General features: G+C 46.3%; 1 long non-coding RNA gene across 1 annotated transcript; it reads right to left on the bottom strand.

The window, feature by feature from the left end:
- Positions 1-904: 904 nt before the first annotated feature.
- Positions 905-15,434, bottom strand: LOC311518502. The gene is made up of 3 exons (XR_014711001.1): positions 15,345-15,434; positions 11,211-11,422; positions 905-2,185 (listed from the first exon to the last, which is right to left on the bottom strand). It is a non-coding gene; the product is annotated as an uncharacterized lncRNA (long non-coding RNA).
- Between the last annotated feature and the right edge of the window lie 235 nt (positions 15,435-15,669).

Below are 15,669 nucleotides of genomic sequence, written 5' to 3'. Positions count from 1 at the left end.
ACAGATTCCTGACCAATTAGCTGGTAGTGCGGTATAAGGTCTGGTCCCACACACCCAGTGATGGCCTATTAAGGCCAGGAAGGGTCGGTTGCACCCATTTGTCATATAGGTGTTTGCAAAGGAGGAGTAGTATCCCCCAAAGGGTACAGGGTAATTCTCCTTACTAGGAGTGGTGTTATTTGCATGACGTTGAAAGATTGTATTGATTTCACTAAGGTTACTGTAGGGGGAACATGAGTGATTTCTCTGTTTGATCCCAGGTTGAGAAAAAAATTCATAACTCCCTACCCGGCCCGCCACTTTTTAGTTTTGTTTGAATAATCCCATACATCATTGGCCACAATATGCTGAAGGCAACGGCTTTTCCCCAGATTCAACCCTGTCCCATTACACACCCAACACCGATGACCTTTTCCCTCCACCACACTTATCCACTGAGATGCATTTATTCCCACCGCTTCCCAAGTGTCATTGCTGTTCCATATTTTGTTAAACGGACGAGGCCCTCCAGTGAGGTCTGGGGACTTGAGTGGGATAGCCAGGACAGGAACACCAGTTTGAGAGTGGGCTGGGATGTGGCTGCAGACCCAGCAATTAGAAATATTAAGGGTCTGAGCTATCCACACCTGCTGCTGGATAAAAGAATTGTCATCGTGGTCTCCCCAGACCGTAAGATACCAGCAGCCAAGGAACAGGCAGAGGCGCATGTTGGAGGCAAGGCTCTTCTGGTTCTGACAACCTCAACTGAGGGAACCGCAGTCACGGTTTTATGCCCACCAGGCAGTAGGCTCTAGGCTCGCTACTGCTTTTTTTTTTTTTTTTTTTTGTTCGTCGTCTGCTTCTGGCAACCCTTACAAGAGCGTGTGTTAGGATATAGATATTCAGGCCTGTCTGTAAAGGCCTATACTCTAAGAATTTAGGTGTATTCTTATCACTTGGCTAATTATAGAGGTATAAAAGAAAGAATCAAAATCACTATCTGCTGGTGTAAGGGTCTTCTCTTACTGTGACAGTCTGAGGCCCTGTGCTTAGGCTCAGGCCTTTGGCTAAGCAACAGAGGCAGCCATAAGCTGGGAAGCGAACAGTCACATCCTCACATTCCAAACTAGTCACATTGAAATAAAGTGCTATTGGGCTGTTAGGCACTATCAGGACAGGATTGTATTCCTATCACCTCCAGAGAAAGGGAAGTGTCTAGAAAATGTAAAAGGAAACTTAGTTTGATAGCATCCTGTCTGGCAAGAACTCACTTATCAATAGCTGGGATGTGAAATCCTCACGTCTGTATTGTTTTGTCATTATAGTTCCCACTTTGCTATTGTTTGTCTATATAATCTCTCTGGTTCTGTGATTGTTCCTGTCTGCTGTATAATTAATTTTGCTGGGTGTAAACTAATTGAGGTGGTGGGATATAATTGGTTACATAATCATGTTACAATATGTTAGGATTGGTTAGTTAAATTTCAGGAAAATGATTGGTTAAGGTATAGCTAAGCAGAACTCAAGTTTTACTATATAATCTGTAGTCAATGAGGAAGTGGGGGTGGGTGTGTGGGAGATGGGAACAGGGAATGGGGGTAAGGAAATTGCAATCATGTTTTGCTAAAGGGGGAAATGGGAACAGGGAATGGGGGTAAGGAAATTGGAATAATGTTTTGCTAAGGGCAGGAATGGGAACAGGGACACAGGTGTAAGGCTCTGTGGTGTCAGAGCTGGGAAGGAGGACACTAAGGAAGGAAACTGGAATCATGCTTGCTGGAAGTTCACCCCAATAAACATCGAATTGTTTGCACCTTTGGATTTCGGGTATTGTTGCTCTCTGTTCATGCGAGAAGGACCAGGGAAGTAAGTGGGTGAAGGAATAAGCCCCCTAACAGTGTAGATTGTAAGGTATTGCAGACTGTTCCTCTACGTCTTCTTCTGGAGTCAAAATTGACTCTGCGTTGTCCTGAGGTGATGATTGGTTCTCTGGGGATGGTGCCTTCTTACACTGTGAAGCATGTATCCATGCTGCGATGCCAGATAGTTTAACAGCCGTCTGTGTAGTGAGCAGTACCTGATGAGGACCCTTCCACCGGGGCTCCAAGGCATGCTTTCGATGATGGCGCCGTACGTAGACTCAGTCACCTGGCTCGAGGTTGTGGCAAGTGTCGGAGGTGGGTTCCGTGGGCCAGGCTGCTCGAACCTGTGAATGGAAGTGATTTACAGCTTGCATTAGTCCCTTGCAATACTGGGAAGGAGCGCACTGTGAGTCAAGTTCAAATCTGGAACGGGAGTAATGGTAGTCATAGCTCGCATAGGGCGTCCCATAACAATTTCAAAGGGACTTAATTTATGCCTTTGGGATGGAGTGGATCTCAGGTCCATAAGGGCTAATGGTAAGGCTACTGGCCAGCTTAATCCTGTAGAGTCACAAATTTTAGCAAGCGTATTCTTAAGTACACCATTTCGTCTTTCAACTGCACCTGCACTCTGTGGGTGGTAGGGACAGTGCAACAGGGGTTTGATATGTAATACACGGTCCAGGTGTTGAACAAATTGTCCAGTAAAATGAGTATCCCGATCACTGGACAGAGTAGCAGGAATTCCCTTGGCAGGCATAATATGATTTAACAGACATTTGGCAACAGACAGTGAGTCAGCCTTGCGACAAAGAAAGGCTTCAATCCAACCAGAGAATAAACATACCATAACCAATATAAATTCATATTGTTGACACTTAGGCATTTGTACAAGAACAGTGCTTGAGGCAGGCCCCGGAACCCCTGGGCCACTTTTACAGGTTTACCTGTAAATATTATGGCTTTGGCAAATGGTACAGGCTGCACAGTGGCGGGCTGCAAAAGAGCTAAAATGGGGGGGCCCACCATCCTGTCTTTGTTACAGCAGAGACCATCCCCTCTTTCCAACATGCGAAACACCGTGTAGCAGGGCGGCCAGAGATGGGTAGAGTGAAAAGGGGGCTACAAAGGTGCCAGTAGGCGAGCGCCAAAAGGAATCAGGATGTAGAGAGCAACTCTGGGCAACCCAGGATTCTCTCAGTTTCTGGGGCAGAGTCTTGGAGCAGGGTGAGGTCAGTGAGGGACCAGGAGGGTAAGAGGAGAGCGGAGAACAAGGGAATCAGACATTTGGACTAGGCGCGCTGCAGAAGCCACAGCACGCAGGCAGGGGGGTAAGCCTTGGGCAACAGGGTCAAAAGTGGCAGAGAAATAAGCCATTGGGCGGTTCTTTTCTCCATGAATCTGAGTGAGAACTCAGAGTGTACACCCAGATTGTTCGTGGCAGAAAAGGGTAAAAGGCATAGCCCTGGTCTACACTAGGACTTTAGGTCGAATTTAGCAGCGTTAAATCGATGTAAACCTGCACCCGTCCACACAATGAAGCCCTTTATTTCGACTTAAAGGGCTCTTAAAATCGATTTCCTTACTCCACCCCGACAAGTGGATTAGCGCTTAAATTGACGTTGCCGGCTTGAATTTGGGGTACTGTGGACACAATTCGATGGTATTGGCCTCCGGGAGCTATCCCAGAGTGCTCCATTATGACCGTTCTGGACAGCACTCTCAACTCAGATGCACTGGCCAGGTAGACAGGAAAAGAACCGCAAACTTTTGAATCTCATTTCCTGTTTGGCCAGCGTGGCAAGCTGCAGGTGACCATACAGAGCTCATCAGCACAGGTGACCATGATGGAGTCCCAGAATCGCAAAAGAGCTCCAGCATGGACCAAACGGGAGGTACGGGATCTGATTGCTGTTTGGGGAGAGGAATCCGTGCTATCAGAACTCCATTCCAGTTTTCGAAATGCCAAAACCTTTGTGAAAATCTCCCAAGGCATGAAGGACAGAGGCCATAACAGGGACCCGAAGCAGTGCCGCGTGAAACTGAAGGAGCTGAGGCAAGCCTACCAGAAAACCAGAGAGGCGAACAGCCGCTCTGGGTCAGAGCCCCAAACATGCCGCTTCTATGATGAGCTGCATGCCATTTTAGGGGGTTCAGCCACCACTACCCCAGCCGTGTTGTTTGACTCCTTCAATGGAGATGGAGGCAATATGGAAGCAGGTTTTGGGGACGAAGAAGATGATAGCTCACAGCAAGCAAGCAGAGAAACCGGTTTTCCTGACAGCCAGGAACTGTTTCTCACCCTAGACCTGGAGCCAGTACCCCCTGAACCCACCCAAGGCTGCCTCCTGGACCCAGCAGGCGGAGAAGGGACCTCTGGTGAGTGTACCTTTTAAAATACTATACATGGTTTAAAAGCAAGCATGTGAAAGGATTACTTTGCCCTGGCATTTGCGGTTCTCCTAGATGTAGTCCTAAAGCCTTTGCAAAAGGTTTCTGGGGAGGGCAGCCTTATTGCGTCCTTCATGGTAGGACACTTTACCACTCCAGGCCAGTAACACGTACTCGGGAATCATCGTAGAACAAAGCATTGCAGTATATGTTTGCTGGCATTCAAACAACATCCATTCTTTATCTCTCTGTGTTATCCTCAGGAGAGTGAGATATAATTCATGGTCACCTGGTTGAAATAGAGTGCTTTTCTTCAGGGGACACTCAGAGGAGCCCATTCCTGCTGGGCTGTTTGCCTGTGGCTAAACAGAAATGTTCCCCGCTGTTAGCCACAGGGAGGGGGGAAGGTTGAGGGGGTAGTCACGCGGTGGGAGGAGGCAAAATGCGACCTTGTAACGAAAGCACATGTGCTATGTATGTAATGTTAACAGCAAGGTTTACCCTGAAAGAGTGTAGCCACTGTTTTATAAAATGTGTCTTTTTAAATACCGCTGTCCCTTTTTTTTTCTTCACCAGCTGCATGTGTTTCAATGATCACAGGATCTTCTCCTTCCCAGAGGCTAGTGAAGCTTAGAAAGAAAAAAAACGCACTCGCGATGAAATGTTCTCCGAGCTCATGCTGTCCTCCCACACTGACAGAGCACAGACGAATGCGTGGAGGCAAATAATGTCAGAGTGCAGGAAAGCACAAAATGACCTGGAGGAGAGGTGGTGGGCTGAAGAGAGTAAGTGGCGGGCTGAAGAGAGTAAGTGGCGGGCTGAAGAAAGGGCTGAAGCTCAAATGTGGCGGCAGCGTGATGAGAGGAGGCAGGATTCAATGCTGAGGCTGCTGCAGGACCAAACCAGTATGCTCCAGTGTATGGTTGAGCTGCAGCAAAGGCAGCTGGAGCACAGACTGCCACTGCTGCCCCTCTGTAACCAACCGCCCTCCTCCCCAAGTTCCATAGCCTCCACACCCAGACGCCCAAGAACGCGGTGGGGGGGCCTCCGGCCAACCAGCCACTCCACCACAGAGGATTGCCCAAAAAAAAGAAGGCTGGCATTCAATAAATTTTAAAGTTGTAAACTTTTAAAGTGCTGTGCTTAAAGTGCTGTGTGGCATTTTCCTTCCCTCCTCCACCACCCCTCCTGGGCTACCTTGGTAGTCATCCCCCTATTTGTGTGATGAATGAATAAAGAATGCATGAATGTGAAGCAACAATGACTTTATTGCCTCTGCAAGCGGTGTTTGAAGGGAGGAGGGGTGGGTGGTTAGCTTACAGGGAAGTAGAGTGAACCAAGGGGTGGGGGGTTTCATCAAGGAGAAACAAACAGAACTTTCACACTGTAGCCTGGCCAGTCATGAAACTGGTTTTCAAAGCTTCTCTGATGCGTACCGCGCCCTCCTGTGCTCTTCTAACCGCCCTGGTGTCTGCAGCCAGGCGATTTGCCTCAACCTCCCACCCCGCCATAAATGTCTCCCCCTTACTCTCACAGATATTGTGGAGCACACAGCAAGCAGTAATAACAGTGGGAATATTGGTTTCGCTGAGGTCTAAGCGAGTCAGTAAACTGCGCCAGCGCGCCTTTAAACGTCCAAATGCACATTCTACCACCATTCTGCACTTGCTCAGCCTGTAGTTGAACAGCTCCTGACTACTGTCCAGGCTGCCTGTGTACGGCTTCATGAGCCATGGCATTAAGGGGTAGGCTGGGTCCCCAAGGATACATATAGGCATTTCAACATCCCCAAGAGTTATTTTCTGGTCTGGGAATAAAGTCCCTTCCTGCAGCTTTTGAAACAGACCAGAGTTCCTGAAGATGCGAGCATCATTCACCTTTCCCGGCCATCCCACGTTGATGTTGGTGAAACGTCCCTTGTGATCCACCAGAGCTTGCAGCACTATCGAAAAGTACCCCTTGCGGTTTATGTACTCAGCGGCTTGGTGCTCCAGTGCCAAGATAGGGATATGGGTTCCGTCTATAGCCCCACCACAGTTAGGGAATCCCATTGCAGCAAAGCCATCCACTATGACCTGCACATTTCCCAGGGTCACTACCCTTGATATCAGCAGATCTTTGATTGCGTGAGCTACTTGCATCACAGCAGCCCCCACAGTAGATTTGCCCACTCCAAATTGATTCCCAACTGACCGGTAGCTGTCTGGCGTTGCAAGCTTCCACAGGGCTATCGCCACTCACCTCTCAACTGTGAGGGCTGCTCTCATCTTGGTATTCATGCGCCTCAGGGCAGGGGAAAGCAAGTCACAAAGTTCCATGAAAGTGCCCTTACGCATGTGAAAGTTTCGCAGCCACTGGGAATCGTCCCAGACCTGCAACACTATGCGGTCCCACCAGTCTGTGCTTGTTTCCCGAGTCCAGAATCGGCGTTTCACAGCATGAACCTGCCCCATTAGCACCATGATGCATGCATTGGCAGGGCCCATGCTTTCAGAGAAATCTGTGTCCATGTCCTGATCACTCACGTGACCGCGCTGACGTCGCCTCCTCGCCCGGTATCGCTTTGCCAGGTTCTGGTGCTGCATATACTGCTGGATAATGCGTGTGGTGTTTAATGTGCTCCTAATTGCCAAAGTGAGCTGAGCGGCCTCCATGCTTGCCTTGGTATGGCATCCGCACAGAAAAAAGGCGCGGAACGATTGTCTGCCGTTGCTCTGACGGAGGGAGGGGCGACTGAGGACACGGCTTACAGGGTTGGCTTCAGGGAGCTAAAATCAACAAAGGGGGTGCCTGTACATCAAGGAGTATTTCAGGCAGGACTTCACGGAGGGTTCCAATAAGAAATGGTGCACCTAAGTTATCGTTCTTATTGGAACAAGGAGGTTAGCCTGGCCTCTGATTGATACATGGCTAGATTTACCTCGCTGCACCTTCTCTGTGAGTGACTGCAGTGTGACCTAGAGGAATGAGTCCCCTAGACATGGGAGGAGGCAAATGAGTACAAAACAAATCTGGTCTATTTCTTGTTCTGACCCACTCCATCTATCTTTTACATCTTTGGCTGGCAGCAGACGGTGCAGAAGGACTGCATGCCATCCACATCTCATGGCTGCTTGGCAGAAGATGGTACAGTACGACTGCTAGCCATCCTCATCTCTTGCCTGCCTGGCAGAAGATGGTACAGTACGACTGCTAGCAGTCCATATCGCCTGCCCGCTCACCATAAGACGGTTCAATAGGACTGACTGCAAGACTAAAGAGAATGACCTGGTCAAGTCACTCCAAATTTAGTCCCTGCGCCCATGTCTGCCCAGGCGCTCCCAGCCGACGTGGCCAGGAGCACCTCGGACACGACGAGGATGACTACCAGTCGTATTGCACCGTCTGCTGCCAGAAGGCAATGGGTTGCTGCTACTGTGCAGCAAAGCCGTACCGCGTCTGCCAGCACCCAGGAGACATAGGGTGACGGTTACCTGAGCGGGCTCCATGCTTGCCGTGGTATGGCGTCTGCACAGGTAACTCAGGAAAAAAGGCGCGAAATGATTGTCTGCCCTTGCTTTCATGGAGGGAGGGAGGGAACGGGGGCCTGACGATACATACCCAGAACCACCCGCGACAATGTTTTAGCCCCATCAGAGTGCTCCATTGTGACTGCTCTGGACAGCACTCTCAGATGCCCGATTGTTTGCCGTTGCTCTGACGCCGGGAGGGGCGACTGAGGACACGGCTTACAGGGTTGGCTTCAGGGAGCTAAAATCAACAAAGTGGGTGGCTTTACATCCAGGAGTATTTCAGGCAGGACTTCACGGAAGGTTCCAATAAGAAATGGTGCACCTAAATTATTGTCCTTATTGGAACAAGAAGGTTAGCCTGGCCTCTGATTGACACATGGCTAGATTTACCTCGCTGCACCTTCTCTGTGAGTGACTGCAGTGTGATCTAGAAGAATGAGTCCCCTAGACAGGGGAGGGGGGGAAGTAAATGAGTACAAAACAAATCTGGTCTATTTCTTGTTTTGATCCACTCCATCTATCTTTTACATCTTTGGCTGGCAGCAGACGGTGCAGAAGGACTGCATGCCATCCACATCTCATGGCTGCTCAGCAGAAGATGGTACAGTACGACTGCTAGCAGTCCGTATCGCCTGCCCGCTCACCATAAGACGGTTCAATAGGACTGACTGCAGGACTAAAGAGAATGACCTGGTCAAGTCACTCCAAATTTAGTCCCTGCACCCATGTCTGACCAGGCGCTCCCAGCCGACGTGGCCAGGAGCACCTCGGACATGACGATGATGGCTACCAGTCGTACTGTACCGTCTGCTGCCACAAGGCAAGGGGTTGCTGCTACTGTGTAGCAATGCCATACCGCGTCTGCCAGCACCCAGGAGACATAGGGTGACGGTTACCTGAGCGGGCTCCATGCTTGCAGTGGTATGGCCTCTGCACAGGTAACTCAGGAAAAAAGGCGCGAAACGATTGTCTGCCCTTGCTTTCACGGAGGAAGGGAGGGAATGGGGGGCCTGACGATATGTACCCAGAACCACCCGCGACAATGTTTTAGCCCCATCAGGCATTGGGATCTCAACCCAGAATTCCAATGGGCAGCGGAGACTGCGGGAACTGTGGGATAGCTACCCACAGTGCAACGCTCCGGAAGTCGACTCTAGCCTCGGTACTGTGGAAGCGCTCCACCGAGTTAATGCACTTAATGCACTTAGAGCATTTTCTGTGGGGACACACACACTCGAATATATAAAACCGATTTCTAAAAAACCGACTTCTATAAATTCAACCTTATTCCGTAGTGTAGACATACCCATAGAATAGTCAGGCAGCCCTAAGGCAGGGGCAGAAGCCAAACCCTGTTTGAGGGAAACAAAGGCAGAATTGGCCTCAGAGGGCCACGGCATGGGGTCAGGCACAGAGAATCAAGTGAGTTCCTGGAGAGGTTTTGCAAGGGAGGCATATTGGGGAATCCATTGTCTGCAAAATCCAGCCATGCCTAAAATCTTCCGGACCTGGCGTGGGGAGCGGGGTCGGGGAAAGCTAAGGATAGCTTGGACGTGGGTGGGAGAAAGTGCACAGTAACCCTGGGAGAGGAGAAAGCCAAGGTATGTGACAGAAGCTTGACAGAGTTGTAGTTTAGAGTGAGAAGCTTTGTGACCCTTATTTGCTAGGGCAGTAAGGAGCGCTAAAGAGTCAGTTTCAGAGGCAGACAATGAAGGGGAACAGAGGAGTAGATCATCTACGTATTGGACTAGTGTGGACCTGGACGGGAAAACAAGGTCAGCAAGGTCTCGGGCTAATGCTTGGGAAAAATATGATGGGCTTTCAGTATACCCCTAGGGCAGTGTGGTCCATGTATACTGTTGCTCCTTGTAAGAAAAGGCAAACAGGAACTGGGAGTCAGGGTGAACCGGGACAGAAAAGAAAGCAGAGCACAAATCAACAACAGTAAAATGAGTTGCATCTGGTGGGATAGAAACCAGAATCTTTGAGAGAGGCAAGTTTTGATTCTGTCCACCTATGATTTGCCTCTTCCCACCACTGCATGAAACAATCAACCTCTCCTTTTGCCAATTTAGTTTTAGGTTGGCCGAGTTTGTCTTTTAAGACGTCTACTCGGTCTTTGTCCCAAGATCCTAACAGTGGCCACTGAATTTTGGGATTCTCCTGAGTTAGCCTTTTGCATTCCCATACACATCTCCCCCCCCCCACCCCAAGGTCAGCCTTTTGAAGCCATCCCCCACCCATGTCATGAGGTTTTCTGTTCATTAAAACACAACAATGCTAGCAACAAGACAAACACCACAGACAAACAACACAAAACATAGATCCATGGTATTCTGAGTTATTCTTCCGCTGGCGCCAGCTTGCTTGTAGAGTCTAAAAACAAAAGAAACAATTTCCACCCCCCTGGTGGGGACAGATTATTGCTTCATAATAATACCACTTTCTTTTACAAATTTCCTTGCTAATTGCAGGAAAAACAGAAGAATTACCTCCAGGCTGTCCTTATTTTGTTCTATAGTCAGGCTGTTCTATAGTCAGGCTGGTGAATTACCCCACTCACTGGTCATTTATGAAATTCATGAGGTGGTGTATCTCAGTTTCCCCTCTTGTGCAACAGACCATGTTTGCAATAGTTTCTCTGCTGTACCAAGCTATAAGTTTATTCTCAGGTAATAGCTAAGACACAGCTTCAGATTTTAGCATTATACACACACACAAAATTCTCTTTTGCCTAACATCCCTTGCACTGTGATTACTCTTTTACACAACTGTACCCCAATTACACTTCCATCTTGTACAACTAGACACAACCAGGAGCAGCCAAGTTAAGTTCCAATAGAAACCCCTTACATCCTTTAGTGATTTTGATTACATTACCCAATAGTCAAACAATTTTGATCAGATTCTCTCTCTGCCTGCAGCAGTCCCTTATAGACCATTTCTGTGGGAAAAGGACACATTTTCCCTCAGAATAGCTGTAAAGTCTTCCAGGGACAGAAGCGTAGTGGTGGTAGTAGCCACTCTACCTGACCCCCTTAGCCTAGACCATTTTTCCAGAAATTTACAGGAGTCTAGACTCTTCCTAAAATACATAAACTGAGCCAGCATTCCTTTAGGGAACTGTCCCGACTTAGACGTCTGGTTACCCATACAGGAGGACTTTACACACCAATCACACAAGAAGGAAAGTTGGGTTCGTCAGAGCGATGCCCGGTGCAACACACAAAAGGAGCCCACAGGCTACTGCCTCAATTGCCCTTGCTTTCACACCAAGGGTTTTACCCAAGGCACAGTGTGGCTGCAATTGTGCAGATTTCACTCACTCAGACAGTGGGGACAGGAACCTTTTGGTCAGCCGATCCCTGGACGGAGATGGCGCCCAGACTCAAACACACCACAGGGAGGACGGATAGACACAGAGACAAGACAGTCCTCAGTCCGGACAAAACACAGAAATAATTACCTGACCAGATTCCTGATGTCAGATCCCAGGATCTCTACCAGAACAGAGTGGGAACCAACAGGTTCGATGGCGTAGACTTCACTGTGGTCATGCACTCTTCCGTTCTGGCGGAGGATCGCTCGGAATGCCCAGGTGCCGGCTTGCTGCGGCCATCCCAAGAACAGTCAGGAGTCACACAGCCCCAGAGAAGACGGTTGCCATCTCGGTGGAACCTCCAAATTGTCAAAGTCAGATTCAGGAGTCACATAATTTGTCAGACCACTCTGTTTATTAGCAAAGTGCTTTGCTAATGCACCCAGATGTGAGCCCCTCTCTGAGGCTCAAGATAACTTATTTATACAGCTAAGCCAAAGCCAATTTAACATAAGAGACAAAAGAAAGCAGAAACTGACAAATAACATACATATCTTATTTGCATACTAACGTTTACCAATCTCCTAGCTCAGTAGGAGCTCTAAGTTAATTAGTTTGAGGACCCATTGTCTCAAACTCCTTAATGTTTCTCTTCCTGACAACTATATTTCAACAAACCCTTCAAGTAGCATTTCTTTAACGAATTATAATTTCAATATAATTCATTCTACTTTCACATTACTTACTGCTATTTTTGAGTATTCTATCTGTTTTTCATATCTGATACTAAGAACATTAGTGAATGTAAAGTATTCTTACCTTTATTTTTTGTTATCCAAAAATATGCTTTCTAGAGTGAAAGAAATCTCTTAGACTTGGGGTATACCTATTACAATATCTCTAATGCTGGATGTGCAAACTTCTGGTTAATTTTGAGCCTACTAAAACATTGTGGGTTCAAAGTTACAAAAACAGAACTTGAAACTTTGGAGGCTCGTTGGTCCTACAATTATCATTATTTATTTATATTACTACAACACCTATGAGCCACAGTCATGAACCAGGACCTCATCGTGATAGGTGCTGTACAAATACAGAATGAAAAGATGGTCCCGGCCCAGATAATTTACCATCTAAGTATAAGACAAAAGATGGATGTAAACAGATAGGAGAGTAAAAGGAAACAATGAGACCGTATTGTCAACAAGATAGGCAATGGTCTCGGCACATGAGCAGCGTAACTATTGTCAGGATTTTTGTATGCATCATGCCAGAGTTTTAAGGATGGATTTAAAGATGGATAATTGAGGAGCTTTGTGGATGGTTACTGGGATCTCCTCCCAACCACAATGGGGCAAAGATACCTCGTAATGCAATGAACTACCCAACTGGGAACCACAAGAACAGGTTTCCCTGTTTTAGTATGGACATCTCTTTAAGATGTTGGTCCTTGCCTTTAAAAAGGGAAAAGAAAAAATCACCATAATCAAGAAAATCACAAGGCTGTTCATTAGCAGGGTCCATTTTATTATGAAGTATTTTCTGAGGAGATGCTAAAAAGGTCATTTAATGGCCCAAAAATGCAGTTAAAATATATTCACTGGACAGCTTTGATAAAGTACAAATTTTTGTTGTGTTTCTTTACAGTTTTTCTCCTTTTGAATAAGTTCTCATTCAGCACTTTCCACTCGTTTCCAGACTCCTGGCCAAACAAGTGCAGAGGATATATTCAACCCACACAGTACTGCCGCTATTTAATTTTCCTTTCCTTAACTTCCTGTGAGATGCGCTGTCACATGAATCTTGGCAATAGTCCAACCTCAAGGTATACAAAGTGATTTGTCAACCCTGTTGACAGTGCATTCACCTCTCTCTGTCTCCTATACCAACTGTGTGTTTGCTTTTGTCTTCAGAATACCCACTGTGGCTTTTCTTTTTAATTCTTTTTTCTTTTGATGTGTGAAGTCAGTGTCAACAAAAGATCAGGAATGCTGGCGCGTACAAGTAGAGCTTGCAGTGCAAGCTTCTCCATGGAATCCTGCCAATACATCTTCGTCTAGGTGCTATCCACTCTAGAAAAATGTGTAACCATATTTAATGTGTCTAAGCTGTAGTGTAGAGAGGATACAGCTATTTTTAATACAGTATCAGCTAACCCTTTCTTCTCTACGTGTTAAAATGCTACAACAACCCTTAGTGCTGCACCCATTCTATGAGAAGTAGTTCAAATTATTCTATCATAGATAGGGCCTAGAATGTATAGGGTTATTCAAACTCCATGTTTATTCAAGATGAGTTCCAAATGTCATTGAAGCCAATGGAAAGGAGGACTTGTGGCACCTTAGAGACTAACCAATTTATTTGAGCATGAGCTTTCATGAGCTACAGCTCACTTCATCGGATGCATACTGTGGAAACTGCTCAAATAAATTGGTTAGTCTCTAAGGTGCCACAAGTACTCCTTTTCTTTTTGCGAATACAGACTAACACGGCTGCTACTCTGAAGCCAATGGGTGTCTTTCCACTGATTTCAGTTGGCTTTGGTCAGGATCTCAATCTTTAGCCAGTCTGAGACTCCCAAAACATGTACCAATTGTGGTGGTTTCTATGATGTGTCTACCTGTCTGCCAAACAGCCATGAGGTATGCATTGACCTGAAGCAGGGAGCACATTGTAGACACTCTGTCTAAAATTTTGTAGCTGTCTTGTAAATAAACCAGCACATGTATGTATATTTTTTTAAAGAGGAAAGGATGGGAAAATGAGTCTGCAGGGTTCAGCCAACTTGACAGATTGTCATAGGATAGGAAAGGAAAAGCAAATATAGGGCAGTTGCTTGTATGAATTAAAAATTGAGACTACATTTTGATTTATATGCAACAAATCTAGGATTGCCTAAAATGTCAAGGAAACAATGCTGTCAGGGAAAGACGGGGCTTGTGAAATAGATGCGACTCCATAAAACCCAAATTTCTATACTTCATTGGCAAACTAAGTGACAAGTTGACAGGTTTGTCTTAAAAAATATTTTCAACTCACCTAATAAATTATAAACTGAATCTAGCCAATGGCATATTTCCTCTGATGTGACACAAATCCAAAATGGATGTTCAGTAGTGCTGTTAGTTTACATAAAGGGCTTTGCAGAGACCATTGGCATTGGCTGTCTCTCTGTCTGAATTTAGATAACCTGAAAGACAGCCCTATATGGCAGCATAACAAACTATAGGGATTAAATGTTATAGATTTGGCGAGGGGAGGTATTTATTAAAAATCGCCGTCCTACCTTCAGTCTTACAAATAGAGAGGGAGGATGGCCCAGTGGTTAAGACATCAGCCCAGGATTTGGGAGACCCAGATTCAATTCACTGGGGTGATCTTGGGATCTTTGTAAAAATGGGAATGACAGCACTGCCCTGCATCACAGAGATGTTGTGAGAATAAATACTTAGAGGTTGTGAGCTGCTCAGATATGAGAGGAATAGAGGCCATATAAGTACCTTAGATAGAAGAAAAGATCCTAAACCAATCTGTTGATAGGATCCTTTCTGATTAACTTAATACTGTTCATTTCAGTATCAGTTCTGCCACCATTTTCAACGTTATCCCCTTTTCACACACCATGGACGCAGGCTCTGTGCTGCAATGAGAAATAGGACATTAAGGTGGCAGCCACTGCTCCAAAGGTCTTGTTCCTCCTCCTGGGCACTAAGATTATCATCTCTTCTCAGCAGCATTTGTACTCTTCTACATCTCCATCCCTCACATCTTCACTTCTCACCTATTGCCTTCAACAGTGTCAGGAGATTACAGGGAATCTTCTTCAGAATAAGGAGCAGCAGGAACACCATTGGGAGGACCTGTTCCCTTTTCTCTGGCTGTCTTCATTTTGTGGGAAAATATCTCATGCAACAGACATGACATAATTTACACAAGGTACTAAAAGGGTGTGTAGGCTTCTGGAAGGCCCAGCACTAGAGATCAAAATAATCCCTGGAGTAACTCCATTATTTGGCCAACCCTTCAATCTGATACAACCAGCAGGTATTTTACCCTTGTGAAACTAAGCCCTTATCTACACTCAACTAAACCCTTATCTACTTAAACGATACTGGTATGAGTATAACTGAATCCATATTGAGGTTTGTACAGGTATAACTATTTCAATTAAAAAAAAATTCAATAACTGTGAGTAAGCCAGGCCAGGAAAGCCATTATAGTAGCTAAAGTTTGTATAGCACTTTGTAAATGGCTTGTGCTATAGTTATTGTTGTGACTTACCAATCACTCATCACTGAAGTTTCTGTTGCATTTCACACGGTGTAGATTAAATGCAAATTTTCCCAGTTATGGAAAGCATACATACTGCAACCCTCCAGCCTCATTTTCTCCTCTAGCTAGACATTCATTAACCTTTGCTGGCAAAGACAGCCTGGCTGATCCCTTCCGGCTTAAACTCTTTGAATCTTTGAACTCTGGGGTGTCCAACTTGAGAAAACTTGTACCTGAATTTCAAGGGATCATCTGATGAGAACTGTGGGTGTTCAGCAGCTCTGAAAAATCAAAGAACAAAGGCCCAGGTTTTCCAAGGTATTTAGGCACTTAA

Source organism: Lepidochelys olivacea (genome assembly GCF_965140295.1).
Source record: "Lepidochelys olivacea isolate rLepOli2 genome assembly, chromosome: 3".
In the NCBI taxonomy this organism is placed as follows: Eukaryota; Metazoa; Chordata; order Testudines; family Cheloniidae; genus Lepidochelys; species Lepidochelys olivacea.
Note: the sequence above shows the minus strand (reverse complement) of the source record. Positions and strands in the feature narration are given on the sequence as shown.